Raw genomic sequence first — 17,848 nt, 5'->3', positions numbered from 1 at the left:
TTATGGGGCAAGACCACAAAAATAAGAGCTAAAAAATGGAGCTAAGGGCCACTGCAATTCAAAAACCTGCAGAGTTATAAAGGCCAACTATTTTTAAAAAATATATTGAGGTAAGGCTATGAAGAGGCATTGAAAGCAAGGCAGAATTGCAGGAAACCGATTTCAGGAGGTAGACAGGAATTGCATTGAAAGCATATGAAGAGAGTCAGAAACTCGACAATGATGCACTTGGCCAAAAAGGGCGTATGCGTTTTTTCCTGAATATATTCAGGAAAAAACGCATACGCACTATTTGGCCAACCAAGCAAGCTTGCAAAGGAAATCTGCACTACAATGAAGTCTCACTTCCCCCCGGTCAAAAGGGCCATCTGAAAAAAGTGTAAAATCCATAAAGGCACGACAGGCCATGGAGAACTGGGAGCCTTCTTATGCTGATGGGCGGGATGTAAATTGCCAACAACCACTCTGGAGAAGTGTATGGTGTTTCCTGAAACATCAAAAAAACAAAGCAACAGAGCCTAGGGCACTTCCACTTATGGTCCTATAGCTTAGGGAAATTAAAATCAAAAAGACACAGCCACCCCAAAGTTTGGGACGGCTCTGTTTACAAGAACCTCGTTTACGGTACAAGTTCAATATCGCAGAAAGTGAAAAATGGATAAAGAACTTGTGGTACTTACGTACAATGCAATATCACTCAGCAATGAAATCTATGTCATCAGGCCCGTAGCAGCATAATGAGTGGATTCAGGTATGATGATTCGAACTGAAATAAGTCACACAGAAAAGAAACATCATAAGGTATCATTAATACACAGAATGTCGACTTGGCTACACATGAACTGAATTACAAAACAGAACAGTGTCTCAAGTTTAGATAACCAACTTATGCTTGCTTAAGGGGGAAGGTGAGTTGGGGTGCTGCATAAAACCAGAGATTGAAATGAGCACAGATAAAGTTCCTTAAGCCAAATATGGAATAGACAAGAGCTACTCCTTGCTCAACGAAATGGACTCAACACCCCATATTAAACGCCTAAGAATGTACCTGACTAGTAAGTATCTTAAAACCTATGGATTGCTATGTCTCCAAAAGAGAATCAAGCGTGTGTACAGGGGCATAAACGCAGCAGTGATAGGATTGGAGAGGTTCGGTGAGCAAATGAAGACCCTTTGAAGTCATATTGCATGGTACCCATTCCACGGGTCTCAACTCTCCAGGTTTAAGGTATTCTTCTTTCAGCTAAAACATGCATGTGGAACCCAGAGTATGATCAACCGTGTGAACGGGAGACGTTTTCAAATATGTCTCAGTTTTCCTCCCCTGGTACTCGGGTGCAACATTCCAGACGCTTTACTAACACTCCCGACTTGGAGAGTCAGTCCCTTTAACCTCCTGTTTGGCCCAGTTTGCAATTTCTGCGGAAGATGAACAGGAATAGCGAGAATCAATGGGAGGCTAGCTGGAGGTGTCTGAACGGGCAAATTTAACTCTCATTTCCCACCAGGAAGAGGAATTAACCAAAGGCTCAGCATGCCGGGCCGGAACCAGATTAGGGCCTGAAGCCATCCTGCGGTGTTGCGGCTACCTCACAAGAAAGCGAGTTGAAGAAAGGAGCTCAGGGGCACTTTAATTCACAAACCTGCAGAGTTATAAATGACAGCTATTGTCCAAAAATATACTGAAGTAAGGCTGCCAAGAGGACTTGAAAGCGGGGCAGAATTGCAGGAAACCGATTTCAGGAGGTAGACTGGAATTGCATTGAAAGCATAGGAAAAGAGGCAGAACGTCCACAATGATGCACTTGGCCAAAAAGGGCGTATGCGTTTTTTCCTGAATATATTCAGGAAAAAACGCATACGCCCTTTTTGGCCAACCAAGCAAGCTTGCAAAGGAAATCTGCACTACAATGAAGTCTCACTTCCCCCCGGTCAAAAGGGCCATCTGAAAAAAGTGTAAAATCCAGAAAGGCAGGACAGGCCATGGAGAACTGGGAGCCTTGTTATGCTGATGGGCGGGATGTAAATTGCCAACAGACACTTGGGAGAAGTGTATGGTGTTTCTTGAAACATCTAAAAAACAAAGCAACAGAGCCTAGGGCACTTCCACTTATGGTCCTATAGCTTAGGGAAATTAAAATCAAAAAGACACAGCCACCCCAAAGTTTGGAACGGCTCTGTTTACAAGAACCTCATTTACAGTACAAGTTCAACATCGCAGAAAGTGAAAAATGGATAAAGAAGTTGTGGTATTCACTTACAAAGCAATATCACTCAGCAATGAAATCTATGTCATCAGGTCCTTAGCAGCACAATGAGTGGATTCAGGTATGATGATTCTAACTGAAATAAGTCACACAGAAAAAGAAACATCATAAGATATCAGTAATACACGGAATTTAAACTTGGCTACACAGGAACTGCATTACAGAACAGAACAGGGTCTCAAATTTAGAAAACCAACTTATGCTTGCTTAAGGGGAAAGGTGAGTTGGGGTGCTGCATAAAACCAGAGATTGAAATGAGCACAGATAAAGTTCCTTAAGCCAAATATGGAATAGACAAGAGCTACTCCTTGCTCAACGAAATGGACTCAACACCGCATATTAAACGCCTAAGAATGTACCTGACTAGTAAGTATCTTAAAACCTATGGATTGCTATGTCTCCGAAAGAGAATCAAGCATGTGTACAGGGGCATAAACGCAGCAGTGATAGGATTGGAGAGGTTCGGTGAGCAAATGAAGACACTTTGAAGTCATATTGCATGGTACCCATTCCACGGGTTTTAACTACCCAGGTTTTAGGTATTCTTCCTTCAGCTAAAACATGCATGTGGAACCCAAGTATGATCAACCATGTGAACGGGAGACGTGTTCAAATATGTCTCAGTTTTCCTCCCCTGGTACTCGGGTGCAACATTCCAGATGCTTTACTAACACTCTCCCCACTTGGAGAGTCAGCGCCTTTAACCTCCTGTTTGGCCCAGTTTGCAATTTCTGCGGAAGATGAACAGGAATAGCGAGAACCAATGAGAGGCTAGCTGGAGGTGTCTGGATGGGCAAATTTAACTCTCATTTCCCACCAGGAAGAGGAAATAACCAAAGGCTCAGCGGGCCGTACCGGAACCAGATTAGGGCCTGAAGCCATCCTGCGGTGTTGCGGCCAGCTCAAAAGAAAGCGAGTTGAAGAAAGGAGCTCAGGGGCACTGTAATTCACAAACCTGCAGAGTTATAAATGACAGCTATCGTCCAAAAATAGACTGAAGTAAGGCTGCCAAGAGGACTTGAAAGCGGGGCAGAATTGCAGGAAACCGATTTCAGGAGGTAGACTGGAATTGCATTGAAAGCATAGGAAAAGAGGCAGAACGTCCACAATGATGCACTTGGCCAAAAAGGGCGTATGTGTTTTTTCCTGAATATATTCAGGAAAAAACGCATATGCACTTTTTGGCCAACCAAGCAAGCTTGCAAAGGAAATCTGCACTACAATGAAGTCTCACTTCCCCCCGGTCAAAAGGGCCATCTGAAAAAAGTGTAAAATCCAGAAAGGCAGGACAGGCCATGGAGAACTGGGAGCCTTGTTATGCTGATGGGCGGGATGTAAATTGCCAACAGACACTTGGGAGAAGTGTATGGTGTTTCTTGAAACATCTAAAAAACAAAGCAACAGAGCCTAGGGCACTTCCACTTATGGTCCTATAGCTTAGGGAAATTAAAATCAAAAAGACACAGCCACCCCAAAGTTTGGAACGGCTCTGTTTACAAGAACCTCATTTACAGTACAAGTTCAACATCGCAGAAAGTGAAAAATGGATAAAGAAGTTGTGGTATTCACTTACAAAGCAATATCACTCAGCAATGAAATCTATGTCATCAGGTCCTTAGCAGCACAATGAGTGGATTCAGGTATGATGATTCTAACTGAAATAAGTCACACAGAAAAAGAAACATCATAAGATATCAGTAATGCACGGAATTTAAACTTGGCTACACAGGAACTGCATTACAGAACAGAACAGGGTCTCAAATTTAGAAAACCAACTTATGCTTGCTTAAGGGGAAAGGTGAGTTGGGGTGCTGCATAAAACCAGAGATTGAAATGAGCACAGATAAAGTTCCTTAAGCCAAATATGGAATAGACAAGAGCTACTCCTTGCTCAACGAAATGGACTCAACACCGCATATTAAACGCCTAAGAATGTACCTGACTAGTAAGTATCTTAAAACCTATGGATTGCTATGTCTCCGAAAGAGAATCAAGCATGTGTACAGGGGCATAAACGCAGCAGTGATAGGATTGGAGAGGTTCGGTGAGCAAATGAAGACACTTTGAAGTCATATTGCATGGTACCCATTCCACGGGTTTTAACTACCCAGGTTTTAGGTATTCTTCCTTCAGCTAAAACATGCATGTGGAACCCAAGTATGATCAACCATGTGAACGGGAGACGTGTTCAAATATGTCTCAGTTTTCCTCCCCTGGTACTCGGGTGCAACATTCCAGATGCTTTACTAACACTCTCCCCACTTGTAGAGTCAGCGCCTTTAACCTCCTGTTTGGCCCAGTTTGCAATTTCTGCGGAAGATGAACAGGAATAGCGAGAACCAATGAGAGGCTAGCTGGAGGTGTCTGGATGGGCAAATTTAACTCTCATTTCCCACCAGGAAGAGGAAATAACCAAAGGCTCAGCGGGCCGTACCGGAACCAGATTAGGGCCTGAAGCCATCCTGCGGTGTTGCGGCCAGCTCAAAAGAAAGCGAGTTGAAGAAAGGAGCTCAGGGGCACTGTAATTCACAAACCTGCAGAGTTATAAATGACAGCTATCGTCCAAAAATAGACTGAAGTAAGGCTGCCAAGAGGACTTGAAAGCGGGGCAGAATTGCAGGAAACCGATTTCAGGAGGTAGACTGGAATTGCATTGAAAGCATAGGAAAAGAGGCAGAACGTCCACAATGATGCACTTGGCCAAAAAGGGCGTATGTGTTTTTTCCTGAATATATTCAGGAAAAAACGCATATGCACTTTTTGGCCAACCAAGCAAGCTTGCAAAGGAAATCTGCACTACAATGAAGTCTCACTTCCCCCCGGTCAAAAGGGCCATCTGAAAAAAGTGTAAAATCCAGAAAGGCAGGACAGGCCATGGAGAACTGGGAGCCTTGTTATGCTGATGGGCGGGATGTAAATTGCCAACAGACACTCGGGAGAAGTGTATGGTGTTTCCTGAAACATCTAAAAAACAAAGCAACAGAGCCTAGGGCACTGCCACTTATGGTCCTATAGCTTAGGGAAATTAAAATCAAAAAGACACAGCCACCCCAAAGTTTGGGACGCCTCTGTTTACAAGAACCTCGTTTACAGCACAAGTTCAACATCGCAGAAAGTGAAAAATGGATAAAGAAGTTGTGGTATTTACTTACAAAGCAATATCACTCAGCAATGAAATCTGTGTCATCAGGCCCTTAGCAGCACAATGAGTGGATTCAGGTATGATGATTCTAACTGAAATAAGTCACACAGAAAAAGAAACATCATAAGATATCAGTAATACACGGAATGTAAACTTGGCTACACAGGAACTGAATTACAGAACAGAACAGGGTCTCAAATTTAGAAAACCAACTTATGCTTGCTTAAGGGTAAAGGTGAGTTGGGGTGCTGCATAAAACCAGAGATTGAAATGAGCACAGATAAAGTTCCTTAAGTCAAATATGGAATAGACAAGAGCTACTCCTTGCTCAACGAAATGGACTCAACACCGCATATTAAACGCCTAAGAATGTACCTGACTAGTAAGTATCTTAAAACCTATGGATTGCTATGTCTCCGAAAGAGAATCAAGCATGTGTACAGGGGCATAAACGCAGCAGTGATAGGATTGGAGATGTTCGGTGAGCAAATGAAGACCCTTTGAAGTCATATTGCATGGTACCCATTCCACGGGTTTCAACTACCCAGGTTTAAGGTATTCTTCCTTCAGCTAAAACATGCATGTGCAACCTAGAGTATGATCAACCATGTGATCGGGAGAAGTGTTCAAATATGTCTCAGTTTTCGTACCCTGGTACTCGGGTGCAACATTCCAGACTCTTTACTAACACTCTCCCGACTTGGAGAGTCAGTCCCTTTAACCTCCTGTTTGGCCCAGTTTGCAATTTCTGCGGAAGATGAACAGGAATAGCGAGAACCAATGAGAGACTAGCTGGAGGTGTCTGGACGGGCAAATTTAACTCTCATTTCCCACCAGGAAGAGGAATTAACCAAAGGCTCAGCGTGCCGTGCCGGAACCAGATTAGGGCCTGAAGCCATCCTGCGGTGTTGCGGCCAGCTCACAAGAAAGCGAGTTGAAGATAGGAGCTCAGGGACACTGTAATTCACAAACCTGCAGAGTTATAAATGACAGCTATCGTCCAAAAATATACTGAAGTAAGGCTGCCAAGAGGACTTGAAAGCGGGGCAGAATTGCAGGAAACCGATTTCAGGAGGTAGACTGGAATTGCATTGAAAGCATAGGAAAAGAGGCAGAACGTCCACAATGATGCACTTGGCCAAAAAGGGCGTATGCGTTTTTTCCTGAATATATTCAGGAAAAAACGCATACGCCCTTTTTGGCCAACCAAGCAAGCTTGCAAAGGAAATCTGCACTACAATGAAGTCTCATTCCCCCCGGTCAAAAGGGCCATCTGAAAAAAGTGTAAAATCCAGAAAGGCAGGACAGGCCATGGAGAACTGGGAGCCTTGTTATGCTGATGGGCGGGATGTAAATTGCCAACAACCACTCCGGAGAAGTGTATGGTGTTTCCTGAAACATCTAAAAAACAAAGCAACAGAACCTAGGGCACTTCCACTTATGGTCCTATAGCTTAGGGAAATTAAAATCAAAAAGACACAGCCACCCCAAAGTTTGGGACGCCTCTGTTTACAAGAACCTCGTTTACAGTACAAGTTCAACATCGCAGAAAGTGAAAAATGGATAAAGAAGTTGTGGTATTTACCTACAAAGCAATATCACTCAGAAATGAAATCTATGTCATCAGGCCCTTAGCAGCACAATGAGTGGATTCAGGTACGATGATTCTAACTGAAATAAGTCACACAGAAAAAGAAACATCATAAGATATCACTAATACACGGAATGTAAACTTGGCTATACAGGAACTGCATTCCAAAACAGAACAGGGTCTCAAATTTAGAAAACCAACTTATGCTTGCTTAAGGGTAAAGGTGAGTTGGGGTGCTGCATAAAACCAGAGATTGAAATGAGCACAGATAAAGTTCCTTAAGCCAAATATGGAATAGACAAGAGCTACTCCTTGCTCAACAAAATGGACTCAAAACCCCATATTAAACGCCTAAGAATGTACCTGACTAGTAAGTATCTTAAAACCTATGGATTGCTATGTCTCCAAAAGAGAATCAAGCGTGTGTACAGGGGCATAAATGCAGCAGTGATAGGATTGGAGAGGTTCGGTGAGCAAATGAAGACCCTTTGAAGTCATATTGCACGGTACCCATTCCACGGGTCTCAACTCTCCAGGTTTAAGGTATTCTTCCTTCAGCTAAAACATGCATGTGGAACCCAGAGTATGATCAACCATGTGATCGGGAGACGTGTTCAAATATGTCTCAGTTTTCGTACCCTGGTACTCGGGTGCAACATTCCAGATGCTTTACTAACACTCTCCCGACTTGGAGAGTCAGTCCCTTTAACCTCCTGTTTGGCCCAGTTTGCAATTTCTGTGGAAGATGAACAGGAATAGCGAGAACCAATGAGAGACTAGCTGGAGGTGTCTGGATGGGCAAATTTAACTCTCATTTCCCACCAGGAAGAGGAATTAAACAAAGGCTCAGCGTGCCGTGCCAGAACCAGATTAGGGCCTGAAGCCATCCTGCGGTGTTGCGGCCAGGTCACAAGAAAGCGAGTTGAAGAAAGGAGCTCAGGGGCACTGTAATTCACAAACCTGCAGAGTTATAAATGACAGCTATCGTCCAAAAATAGACTGAAGTAAGGCTGCCAAGAGGACTTGAAAGCGGGGCAGAATTGCAGGAAACCGATTTCAGGAGGTAGACTGGAATTGCATTGAAAGCATAGGAAAAGAGGCAGAACGTCCACAATGATGCACTTGGCCAAAAAGGGCGTATGCGTTTTTTCCTGAATATATTCAGGAAAAAACGCATACGCACTTTTTGGCCAATCAAGCAAGCTTGCAAAGGAAATCTGCACTACAATGAAGTCTCACTTCCCCCCGGTCAAAAGGGCCATCTGAAAAAAGTGTAAAATCCAGAAAGGCAGGACAGGCCATGGAGAACTGGGAGCCTTGTTATGCTGATGGGCGGGATGTAAATTGCCAACAACCACTCGGGAGAAGTGTATGGTGTTTCCTGAAACATCTAAAAAACAAAGCAACAGAGCCTAGGGCACTTCCACTTATGGTCCTATAGCTTAGGGAAATTAAAATCAAAAAGACACAGCCACCCCAAAGTTTGGGACGCCTCCGTTTACAAGAACCTCGTTTACCGTACAAGTTCAATATCACAGAAAGTGAAAAATGGATAAAGAACTTGTGGTACTTACGTACAATGCAGTATCACTCAGCAATGAAATCTATGTCATCAGGCCCGTAGCAGCATAATGAGTGGATTCAGGTACGATGATTCTAACTGAAATAAGTCACACAGAAAAAGAAACATCATAAGATATCACTAATACACGGAATGTAAACTTGGCTACACAGGAACTGCATTCCAAAACAGAACAGGGTCTCAAATTTAGAAAACCAACTTATGCTTGCTTAAGGGGAAAGGTGAGTTGGGGTGCTGCATAAAACCAGAGATTGAAATGAGCACAGATAAAGTTCCTTAAGCCAAATATGGAATAGACAAGAGCTACTCCTTGCTCAACGAAATGGACTCAAAACCCCATATTAAACGCCTAAGAATGTACCTGACTAGTAAGTATCTTAAAACCTATGGATTGCTATGTCTCCAAAAGAGAATCAAGCGTGTGTACAGGGGCATAAATGCAGCAGTGATAGGATTGGAGAGGTTCGGTGAGCAAATGAAGACCCTTTGAAGTCATATTGCACGGTACCCATTCCACGGGTCTCAACTCTCCAGGTTTAAGGTATTCTTCCTTCAGCTAAAACATGCATGTGGAACCCAGAGTATGATCAACCATGTGAACGGGAGACGTGTTCAAATATGTCTCAGTTTTCCTACCCTGGTACTCGGGTGCAACACTCCAGACTCTTTACTAACACTCTCCCGACTTGGAGAGTCAGTCCCTTTAACCTCCTGTTTGGCCCAGTTTGCAATTTCTGCGGAAGATGAACAGGAATAGCGAGAACCAATGAGAGGCTAGCTGCAGGTGTCTGGACGGGCAAATTTAACTCTCATTTCCCACCAGGAAGAGGAATTAACCAAAGGCTCAGCATGCCGGGCCGGAACCAGATTAGGGCCTGAAGCCATCCTGCGGTGTTGCGGCCAGCTCACAAGAAAGCGAGTTGAAGAAAGGAGCTCAGGGGCACTGTAATTCACAAACCTGCAGAGTTATAAATGACAGCTATCGTCCAAAATATACTGAAGTAAGGCTGCCAAGAGGACTTGAAAGCGGGGCAGAATTGCAGGAAACCGATTTCAGGAGGTAGACTGGAATTGCATTGAAAGCATAGGAAAAGAGGCAGAACGTCCACAATGATGCACTTGGCCAAAAAGGGCATATGCGTTTTTTCCTGAATATATTCAGGAAAAAACGCATACGCCCTTTTTGGCCAACCAAGCAAGCTTGCAAAGGAAATCTGCACTACAATGAAGTCTCACTTCCCCCCCGGTCAAAAGGGCCATCTGAAAAAAGTGTAAAATCCAGAAAGGCAGGACAGGCCATGGAGAACTGGGAGCCTTGTTATGCTGATGGGCGGGATGTAAATTGCCAACAACCACTCCGGAGAAGTGTATGGTGTTTCCTGAAACATCTAAAAAACAAAGCAACAGAACCTAGGGCACTTCCACTTATGGTCCTATAGCTTAGGGAAATTAAAATCAAAAAGACACAGCCACCCCAAAGTTTGGGACGCCTCTGTTTACAAGAACCTCGTTTACAGTACAAGTTCAACATCGCAGAAAGTGAAAAATGGATAAAGAAGTTGTGGTATTTACCTACAAAGCAATATCACTCAGAAATGAAATCTATGTCATCAGGCCCTTAGCAGCACAATGAGTGGATTCAGGTACGATGATTCTAACTGAAATAAGTCACACAGAAAAAGAAACATCATAAGATATCACTAATACACGGAATGTAAACTTGGCTATACAGGAACTGCATTCCAAAACAGAACAGGGTCTCAAATTTAGAAAACCAACTTATGCTTGCTTAAGGGTAAAGGTGAGTTGGGGTGCTGCATAAAACCAGAGATTGAAATGAGCACAGATAAAGTTCCTTAAGCCAAATATGGAATAGACAAGAGCTACTCCTTGCTCAACAAAATGGACTCAAAACCCCATATTAAACGCCTAAGAATGTACCTGACTAGTAAGTATCTTAAAACCTATGGATTGCTATGTCTCCAAAAGAGAATCAAGCGTGTGTACAGGGGCATAAATGCAGCAGTGATAGGATTGGAGAGGTTCGGTGAGCAAATGAAGACCCTTTGAAGTCATATTGCACGGTACCCATTCCACGGGTCTCAACTCTCCAGGTTTAAGGTATTCTTCCTTCAGCTAAAACATGCATGTGGAACCCAGAGTATGATCAACCATGTGATCGGGAGACGTGTTCAAATATGTCTCAGTTTTCGTACCCTGGTACTCGGGTGCAACATTCCAGATGCTTTACTAACACTCTCCCGACTTGGAGAGTCAGTCCCTTTAACCTCCTGTTTGGCCCAGTTTGCAATTTCTGTGGAAGATGAACAGGAATAGCGAGAACCAATGAGAGACTAGCTGGAGGTGTCTGGATGGGCAAATTTAACTCTCATTTCCCACCAGGAAGAGGAATTAAACAAAGGCTCAGCGTGCCGTGCCAGAACCAGATTAGGGCCTGAAGCCATCCTGCGGTGTTGCGGCCAGGTCACAAGAAAGCGAGTTGAAGAAAGGAGCTCAGGGGCACTGTAATTCACAAACCTGCAGAGTTATAAATGACAGCTATCGTCCAAAAATAGACTGAAGTAAGGCTGCCAAGAGGACTTGAAAGCGGGGCAGAATTGCAGGAAACCGATTTCAGGAGGTAGACTGGAATTGCATTGAAAGCATAGGAAAAGAGGCAGAACGTCCACAATGATGCACTTGGCCAAAAAGGGCGTATGCGTTTTTTCCTGAATATATTCAGGAAAAAACGCATACGCACTTTTTGGCCAATCAAGCAAGCTTGCAAAGGAAATCTGCACTACAATGAAGTCTCACTTCCCCCCGGTCAAAAGGGCCATCTGAAAAAAGTGTAAAATCCAGAAAGGCAGGACAGGCCATGGAGAACTGGGAGCCTTGTTATGCTGATGGGCGGGATGTAAATTGCCAACAACCACTCGGGAGAAGTGTATGGTGTTTCCTGAAACATCTAAAAAACAAAGCAACAGAGCCTAGGGCACTTCCACTTATGGTCCTATAGCTTAGGGAAATTAAAATCAAAAAGACACAGCCACCCCAAAGTTTGGGACGCCTCCGTTTACAAGAACCTCGTTTACCGTACAAGTTCAATATCACAGAAAGTGAAAAATGGATAAAGAACTTGTGGTACTTACGTACAATGCAGTATCACTCAGCAATGAAATCTATGTCATCAGGCCCGTAGCAGCATAATGAGTGGATTCAGGTACGATGATTCTAACTGAAATAAGTCACACAGAAAAAGAAACATCATAAGATATCACTAATACACGGAATGTAAACTTGGCTACACAGGAACTGCATTCCAAAACAGAACAGGGTCTCAAATTTAGAAAACCAACTTATGCTTGCTTAAGGGGAAAGGTGAGTTGGGGTGCTGCATAAAACCAGAGATTGAAATGAGCACAGATAAAGTTCCTTAAGCCAAATATAGAATAGACAAGAGCTACTCCTTGCTCAATGAAATGGACTCAAAACGCCATATTAAACGCCTAAGAATGTACCTGACTAGTAAGTATCTTAAAACCTATGGATTGCTATGTCTCCAAAAGAGAATCAAGCGTGTGTACAGGGGCATAAATGCAGCAGTGATAGGATTGGAGAGGTTCGGTGAGCAAATGAAGACCCTTTGAAGTCATATTGCACGGTACCCATTCCACGGGTCTCAACTCTCCAGGTTTAAGGTATTCTTCCTTCAGCTAAAACATGCATGTGGAACCCAGAGTATGATCAACCATGTGAACGGGAGACGTGTTCAAATATGTCTCAGTTTTCCTACCCTGGTACTCGGGTGCAACACTCCAGACTCTTTACTAACACTCTCCCGACTTGGAGAGTCAGTCCCTTTAACCTCCTGTTTGGCCCAGTTTGCAATTTCTGCGGAAGATGAACAGGAATAGCGAGAACCAATGAGAGGCTAGCTGGAGGTGTCTGGACGGGCAAATTTAACTCTCATTTCCCACCAGGAAGAGGAATTAACCAAAGGCTCAGCATGCCGGGCCGGAACCAGATTAGGGCCTGAAGCCATCCTGCGGTGTTGCGGCCAGCTCACAAGAAAGCGAGTTGAAGAAAGGAGCTCAGGGGCACTGTAATTCACAAACCTGCAGAGTTATAAATGACAGCTATCGTCCAAAATATACTGAAGTAAGGCTGCCAAGAGGACTTGAAAGCGGGGCAGAATTGCAGGAAACCGATTTCAGGAGGTAGACTGGAATTGCATTGAAAGCATAGGAAAAGAGGCAGAACGTCCACAATGATGCACTTGGCCAAAAAGGGCGTATGCGTTTTTTCCTGAATATATTCAGGAAAAAACGCATACGCCCTTTTTGGCCAACCAAGCAAGCTTGCAAAGGAAATCTGCACTACAATGAAGTCTCACTTCCCCCCGGTCAAAAGGGCCATCTGAAAAAAGTGTAAAATCCAGAAAGGCAGGACAGGCCATGGAGAACTGGGAGCCTTGTTATGCTGATGGGCGGGATGTAAATTGCCAACAGACACTCGGGAGAAGTGTATGGTGTTTCCTGAAACATCTAAAAAACAAAGCAACAGAGCCTAGGGCACTGCCACTTATGGTCCTATAGCTTAGGGAAATTAAAATCAAAAAGACACAGTCACCCCAAAGTTTGGGACGCCTCTGTTTACAAGAACCTCGTTTACAGTACAAGTTCAACATCGCAGAAAGTGAAAAATGGATAAAGAAGTTGTGGTATTTACTTACAAAGCAATATCACTCAGCAATGAAATCTATGTCATCAGGCCCTTAGCAGCACAATGAGTGGATTCAGGTATGATGATTCTAACTGAAATAAGTCACACAGAAAAAGAAACATCATAAGATATCAGTAATACACGGAATGTATACTTGGCTACACAGGTACTGAATTACAGAACAGAACAGGGTCTCAAATTTAGAAAATCAACTTATGCTTGCTTAAGGGGAAAGGTGAGTTGGGGTGCTGCATAAAACCAGAGATTGAAATGAGCACAGATAAAGTTCCTTAAGCCAAATATGGAATAGACAAGAGCTACCCCTTCCTCAAAGAAATGGACTCAACACCGCATATTAAACGCCTAAGAATGTACCTGACTAGTAATTATCTTAAAACCTATGGATTGCTATGTCTCCGAAAGAGAATCAAGCATGTGTACAGGGGCATAAACGCAGCAGTGATAGGATTGGAGATGTTCGGTGAGCAAATGAAGACCCTTTGAAGTCATATTGCATGGTACCCATTCCACGGGTCTCAACTCTCCAGGTTTAAGGTATTCTTCCTTCAGCTAAAACATGCATGTGGAACCCAGAGTATGATCAACCATGTGATCGGGAGACGTGTTCAAATATTTCTCAGTTTTCGTACCCTGGTACTCGGGTGCAACATTCCAGATGCTTTACTAACACTCTCCCGACTTGGAGAGTCAGTCCCTTTAACCTCCTGTTTGGCCCAGTTTGCAATTTCTGTGGAAGATGAACAGGAATAGCGAGAACCAATGAGAGACTAGCTGGAGGTGTCTGGATGGGCAAATTTAACTCTCATTTCCCACCAGGAAGAGGAATTAACCAAAGGCTCAGCGTGCCGTGCCAGAACCAGATTAGGGCCTGAAGACATCCTGCGGTGTTGCGGCCAGGTCACAAGAAAGCGAGTTGAAGAAAGGAGCTCAGGGGCACTGTAATTCACAAACCTGCAGAGTTATAAATGACAGCTATCCTCCAAAAATATACTGAAGTAAGGCTGCCAAGAGGACTTGAAAGCGGGGCAGAATTACGGGAAACTGATTTCAGAAGGTAGACTGGAATTGCATTGAAAGCATAGGAAAAGAGGCAGAACGTCCACAATGATGCACTTGGCCAAAAAGGGTGTATGTGTTTTTTCCTGAATATATTCAGGAAAAAACGCATACGCCCTTTTTGGCCAACCAAGCAAGCTTGCAAAGGAAATCTGCACTACAATGAAGTCTCACTTCCCCCCGGTCAAAAGGGCCATCTGAAAAAAGTGTAAAATCCAGAAAGGCAGGACAGGCCATGGAGAACTGGGAGCCTTGTTATGCTGATGGGCGGGATGTAAATTGCCAACAGACACTCAGGAGAAGTGTATGGTGTTTCCTGAAACATCTAAAAAACAAAGCAACAGAGCGTAGGGCACTTCCACTTATGGTCCTATAGCTTAGGGAAATTAAAATCAAAAAGACACAGCCACCCCAAAGTTTGGGACGCCTCCGCTTACAATAACCTCGTTTACCGTACAAGTTCAATATCACAGAAAGTGAAAAATGGATAAAGAACTTGTGGTACTTACGTACAATGCAGTATCACTCAGCAATGAAATCTATGTCATCAGGCCCGTAGCAGCATAATGAGTGGATTCAGGTACGATGATTCTAACTGAAATAAGTCACACAGAAAAAGAAACATCATAAGATATCACTAATACACGGAATGTAAACTTGGCTACACAGGAACTGCATTCCAAAACAGAACAGGGTCTCAAATTTAGAAAACCAACTTATGTTTGCTTAAGGGTAAAGGTGAGTTGGGGTGCTGCATAAAACCAGAGATTGAAATGAGCACAGATAAAGTTCCTTAAGCCAAATATGGAATAGACAAGAGCTACTCCTTGCTCAACGAAATGGACTCAACACCGCATATTAAACGCCTAAGAATGTACCTGACTAGTAAGTATCTTAAAACCTATGGATTGCTATGTCTCCGAAAGAGAATCAAGCATGTGTACAGGGGCATAAACGCAGCAGTGATAGGATTGGAGAGGTTCGGTGAGCAAATGAAGACCCTTTGAAGTCATATTGCATGATACCCATTACACGGGTCTCAACTCTCCAGGTTTAAGGTATTCTTCCTTCAGCTAAAACATGCACGTGGAACCCAAGTATGATCAACCATGTGAACGAGAGACGTGTTCAAATATGTCTCAGTTTTCCTCCCCTGGTACTCGGGTGCAACATTCCAGATGCTTTACTAACACTCTCCCCACTTGGAGAGTCAGCGCCTTTAACCTCCTGTTTGGCCCAGTTTGCAATTTCTGCGGAAGATGAACAGGAATAGCGAGAACCAATGAGAGGCTAGCTGGAGGTGTCTGGACGGGCAAATTTAACTCTCATTTCCCACCAGGAAGAGGAAATAACCAAAGGCTCAGCGTGCCGTGCCGGAACCAGATTAGGGCCTGAAGCCATCCTGCGGTGTTGCGGCCAGCTCAAAAGAAAGCGAGTTGAAGAAAGGAGCTCAGGGGCACTGTAATTCACAAACCTGCAGAGTTATAAATGACAGCTATCGTCCAAAAATAGACTGAAGTAAGGCTGCCAAGAGGACTTGAAAGCGGGGCAGAATTGCAGGAAACCGATTTCAGGAGGTAGACTGGAATTGCATTGAAAGCATAGGAAAAGAGGCAGAACGTCCACAATGATGCACTTGGCCAAAAAGGGCGTATGCGTTTTTTCCTGAATATATTCAGGAAAAAACGCATACGCCCTTTTTGGCCAACCAAGCAAGCTTGCAAAGGAAATCTGCACTACAATGAAGTCTCACTTCCCCCCGGTCAAAAGGGCCATCTGAAAAAAGTGTAAAATCCAGAAAGGCAGGACAGGCCATGGAGAACTGGGAGCCTTGTTATGCTGAAGGGCGGGATGTAAATTGCCAACAACCACTCGGGAGAAGTGTATGGTGTTTCCTGAAACATCTAAAAAACAAAGCAACAGAGCCTAGGGCACTTCCACTTATGGTCCTATAGCTTAGGGAATTTAAAATCAAAAAGACACAGCCACCCCAAAGTTTGGAACGGCTCTGTTTACAAGAACCTCGTTTACAGTACAAGTTCAACATCGCAGAAAGTGAAAAATGGATAAAAAAGTTGTGGTATTTACTTACAAAGCAATATCACTCAGCAATGAAATCTGTGTCATCAGGCCCTTAGTAGCACAATGAGTGGATTCAGGTATGATGATTCTAACTGAAATAAGTCACACAGAAAAAGAAACATCATAAGATATCAGTAATACACGGAATGTAAACTTGGCTACACAGGAACTGAATTACAGAACAGAACAGGGTCTCAAATTTAGAAAACCAACTTATGCTTGCTTAAGGGTAGAGGTGAGTTGGGGTACTGCATAAAACCAGAGATTGAAATGAGCACAGATAAAGTTCCTTAAGCCAAATATGGAATAGACAAGAGCTACTCCTTGCTCAAAGAAATTGACTCAACACCGCACATTAAACGCCTAAGAATGTACCTGACTAGTAAGTATCTTAAAATCTAGGGATTGCTATGTCTCCGAAAGAGAATCAAGCATGTGTACAGGGGCATAAACGCAGCAGTGATAGGATTGGAGAGGTTCGGTGAGCAAATGAAGACCCTTTGAAGTCATATTGCACGGTACCCATTCCACGGGTCTCAACTCTCCAGGTTTAAGGTATTCTTCCTTCAGCTAAAACATGCATGTGGATCCCAGAGTATGATCAACCATGTGAACGGGAGACGTGTTCAAATATGTCTCAGTTTTCCTACCCTGGTACTCGGGTGCAACACTCCAGACGCTTTACTAACACTCTCCCGACTTGGAGAGTCAGTCCCTTTAACCTCCTGTTTGGCCCAGTTTGCAATTTCTGCGGAAGATGAACAGGAATAGCGAGAACCAATGAGAGGCTAGCTGCAGGTGTCTGGACGGGCAAATTTAACTCTCATTTCCCACCAGGAAGAGGAATTAACCAAAGGCTCAGCATGCCGGGCCGGAACCAGATTAGGGCCTGAAGCCATCCTGCGGTGTTGCGGCCAGCTCACAAGAAAGCGAGTTGAAGAAAGGAGCTCAGGGGCACTGTAATTCACAAACCTGCAGAGTTATAAATGACAGCTATCGTCCAAAAATAGACTGAAGTAAGGCTGCCAAGAGGACTTGAAAGCGGGACAGAATTGCAGGAAACCGATTTCAGGAGGTAGACTGGAATTGCATTGAAAGCATAGGAAAAGAGGCAGAACGTCCACAATGATGCACTTGGCCAAAAAGGGCGTATGCGTTTTTTCCTGAATATATTCAGGAAAAAACGCATACGCCCTTTTTGGCCAACCAAGCAAGCTTGCAAAGGAAATCTGCACTACAATGAAGTCTCACTTCCCCCCGGTCAAAAGGGCCATCTGAAAAAAGTGTAAAATCCAGAAAGGCAGGAAAGGCCATGGAGAACTGGGAGCCTTGTTATGCTGATGGGTGGGATGTAAATTGCCAACAGACACTTGGGAGAAGTG

At 43.8% G+C, this 17,848-nt stretch overlaps 2 long non-coding RNA genes across 3 annotated transcripts in view; both read right to left on the bottom strand.

The window, feature by feature from the left end:
- Window positions 1–17,848, bottom strand: part of LOC307181231 — a 526,820-nt gene that overhangs the window by 341,710 nt on the left and 167,262 nt on the right. The gene's annotated exons all lie outside the window — the stretch shown is intronic.
- The window catches only part of LOC307181228, an 89,561-nt gene that overhangs the window by 8,263 nt on the left and 63,450 nt on the right, over window positions 1–17,848 (bottom strand). The window contains exon 2 of one of the 2 annotated variants that reach the window (XR_013826181.1): window positions 681–766. The exons of the other annotated variant lie outside the window; for it this stretch is intronic. This is a non-coding gene — a long non-coding RNA (uncharacterized lncRNA). The remainder of the gene's footprint in view (window positions 1–680; window positions 767–17,848) is intronic. 2 annotated transcript variants of the gene reach the window in all.

This window comes from Stenella coeruleoalba, assembly GCF_951394435.1.
Source record: "Stenella coeruleoalba genome assembly, contig: scaffold_64, whole genome shotgun sequence".
NCBI classification, from domain to species: domain Eukaryota; kingdom Metazoa; phylum Chordata; class Mammalia; order Artiodactyla; family Delphinidae; genus Stenella; species Stenella coeruleoalba.
This window is presented reverse-complemented; position numbering and strand designations above follow the sequence as displayed.